Genomic DNA, 3,795 nt, shown 5'->3' on the forward strand with positions numbered 1-3,795 from the left:
AATGGGAGGTGGTTAAGGGAGGTGCTTAGGCCTTGTACAACGGAAGATGCTTAGGGGAGGTGCTTAAGGTCACCGTCCACATTCGTTTAAGGGTAAACGGACAAAACAGGTCTTTCAACGCACGGCCTCAAAGGGATCGTCGTCTGTTCTCTGTCTGCTTTTGACTCATTCGTAGCCCAAGTTTGCGGCCGAACAGACATGCGCGGACGCGAGCAGCGTGTGCCCTTGTCCTGCCCCTGGCCCGCCCGTCAGGAACACCCATTTTCTTTTCTTCTACCTTCCTCTGCGCCCCGACATTGCCGCCACCATCACCCTTCCCATCTGCGTCGTCTTCCACAAGGGTCGTCCCAACCAGTACCGCGCCATGTCATAGCTGTCTCTGCATCGGCTTACCGAAAAGCATTTCGCCGGCATTCTCCTTGTTGCCGGTAGGAGAGAATCTACGGCCGTCGGCGTCGCCCGTCGTCCCCAACCTCTTCCGGCCGGCCGTTCGTTGACGCAGGGCGCCCTCCAGCACCACCGACCCCAAAACCTTGCTTTGCTGCTTGCGAGGGGAGCAGGGCATGCACTATCCGGCCGCTTCCCCAGCACGACCGCAAGGTGTTCGACGGATTGCTCACAAGGTACAATGGATGGTGGTGATGAGTTTTTCTTTCACAACATCATTTACTCATCGGATGATTCATCCTCGGATGATGAAGAGCTGGTGGCTGTGTTGGTCGTACATGAACACATTAGTAGGAAGCAGCCTCGGTACAAGGGATCAATCCCCGGCCATGCTCCGGCCTTGGATTGTAATAGGGAGTAAGGGCACACCCTTCTCATGCTGATTACTTTAAGGATTACGCACTCTTCAGGCCAAATCAATGTCGTCATCGATTCCGAATGAGAAGGCATGTGTTCAATTGTATTCGCGAGGGAGTGGTCGCGCATGACCCATACTTTGAGTGCAAAGAGGATGCCCTAGGCAAGCTTGGTTTCTCTTCATACCATAAATGGACTACGGCTATCTGCATGCTTGCATATGGAATTCCTGGTGATCTTGGGGATGAGTATGTTCGTACGAGTGAGTCCACATGTCTTCTCTCATTAGTTTTTGCATGGCCGTGGTGGAAGTGTTCGGCTCGGAGTACCTCAAAGAGCCAACCGTCGTTGATACAGAGAGGTTGTTGGCGATCAATGCCGAGAGGGGCTTTCCGGGCATGCTTGATAGTATAGATTGTATGCACTGAAAGTGGAAGAACTATCCATTTGCTTGGCTGGGGCAGTATAAGGGGCATGTGAAAGGTGCCACTGTTATACTTGAAGTTGTGGCTTCACAAGATCTCTGGATATTGCATTTTTTCTTTGGCATGGCTGGTTATCAGAATGATATTAGTGTTCTTTAGTAGTCTCCGGTGTTTGCAAGGCTTGCGGAAGGGCACTCCCCAGAGGTCAACTTTGAGGTCAATGGCCACCATTACAACAAGGGATATTACTTAGCTGATGGCATCTATCCTCAGCGGTCCACTCTTGTGAAGACCATACCCAATTCACGAGGAGAGAAGAGACAGAGATTTGCCCAAATGCAAGAGAGTGCTAGAAAGTGATGAGGACATGACTACCTTGGATACGACCAAAAATATTGCATACATGCATATTTGTCAGGTGATTTCTAATGCAAACTATTCAATAATCTATTTATGTTATCCAGAACAAAAATACTTCACACACTTTTGTGTTTTGTCTAATTGCAGGTGTATGGGACATTTGTATAATCCACATATGAAGACAAGGGAAAAGGAGAAGTTTAGGTTGTGTTCAAAAAGTCCTCTCACGTCACTTTTGGGCCAAGAGAAGATAGAGTCCAAGTCTCTCACGTTTTGGATTCAGATTCGGACTGCACAGACATACCTGACTCAAAACGCCAACAACTTTTTCATACGGACTCCGAATTGGGTGATTCTTTTTTTGTTGGAAACTAGATTTCGTGCTCTTTCCAACCCAATTGGATTCACCTTCAAATTCATCCGGAGCGTTGAGTTACGGACGAAACAATCTGACGTTGCAGCAGAATCCGAGTCAAACTACAAGCCCAAAGGTGTTGCATCACCTCCACTTGGGCCCATGAGCCTTGTACGACCTAGGGTTAGTTTTAGGCTGCCTTGGGACGTCCTCCCACCTCCTTGGCCGCCACCTCTTGCTCCTATATAAGTAGATCCATCTAGTAGCTTTTTCCTTGGGATTTGTTTAGTTAAAAGTTAGCCATTGCAACTTCGTGTACTTCGTTTGTGTCCAACGACCAGACCAAGACCGCTTCCGGATCCCCACCATTATCAATACTTCATATTTATTTGCAATATTCAGATTGCTTTATCATATTCTTGCTCGTTCTTCGATTGCTTGCAGGAATAGACCTTCGTGGTCAGGCTGACCGTGCTTCCAGCATCGTCAGTAACCTCAGGAGATTGGTTTAGCGATTGTTAAGGCGCAACGTCGTGCACGTTTGTAGTCGGATCGTCAAAGTCGTCTCCACCAAATCGATAGTTATCATCTCATCGAAAGATCGGGACCCTCGCCTATATCATGCAAGAGAGTGCTAGAAAGGATGTGGAGCGTGCTTTTGGTGTGCTCCAGTCTCGGTGGGGTATCGTTTGTAACCCTGCATTGACATGAAGCACGAAAAAGCTTTGGGAGGATGACTGCTTGTGTGACCATGCACAACATGATCATGGAGGATGAACGCGGTGATAGCATCTACAACCAAGGGTTTGATTTTTCAGGATGGAAATGTTGAGCCTGAGCATGCACCTCCTGCAACCTTTGAACAGTTTGTCGAGTTTCATCGGGAATTGCGTGATTGACATACTCATATCCAGCTCCAGGATGACTTGGTCGAGCACGTGTGGACTCACATTGGTAACCAGTAGATCAATCAGTTTAATTTCTTATCATGCAAACAAATTGTGATTGGGTTGTAAGACTATTTGATATTGTTTTCCATGATCAAACATCGCAATTTGTTATACAAATTCTCGTTTGTAACCCTGCATTGACATGAAGCACGAAGAAGCTTTGGGAGGATGACTGCTTGTGTGACCATGCACAACATGATCATGGAGGATGAACGCGGTGATAGCATCTACAACCAAGGGTTTGATTTTTCAAGATGGAAATGTTGAGCCTGAGCATGCACCTCCTGCAACCTTTGAACAGTTTGTCGAGTTTCATCGGGAATTGCGTGATTGACATACTCATATCCAGCTCCAGGATGACTTGGTCGAGCACATGTGGACTCACATTGGTAACCAGTAGATCAATCAATTTAATTTCTTATCATGCAAACAAATTGTGATTGGGTTGTAAGACTATTTGATATTGTTTTCCATGATCAAACATCGCAATTTGTTATACAAATTCTCGTTTGTAACCCTGCATTGACATGAAGCACGAAGAAGCTTTGGGAGGATGACTGCTTGTGTGACCATGCACAACATGACCATGGAGGATGAACGCGGTGATAGCATCTACAACCAAGGGTTTGATTTTTCATGATGAAAATGTTGAGCCTGAGCATGCACCTCCTGCAACCTTTGAACAGTTTGTCGAGTTTCATCGGGAATTGCATGATTGACATACTCATATCCAGCTCCAAGATGACTTGCTTGAGCACGTGTGGACTCACATTGGCAACCAGTAGATCTATCAGTTTAATTTCTTATCCTGCAAACAAATTGTGATTGGGTTGTAAGACTATTTGATATTGTTTTCTTGTGATGCAAACAAATTTCGATTGGCTTGTAAGACTATTTAATT

Source organism: Triticum urartu, chromosome 3A (genome assembly GCF_056163025.1).
Source record: "Triticum urartu cultivar PI428250 chromosome 3A, HENAU_Tu73, whole genome shotgun sequence".
Classification (NCBI taxonomy): domain Eukaryota; kingdom Viridiplantae; phylum Streptophyta; class Magnoliopsida; order Poales; family Poaceae; genus Triticum; species Triticum urartu.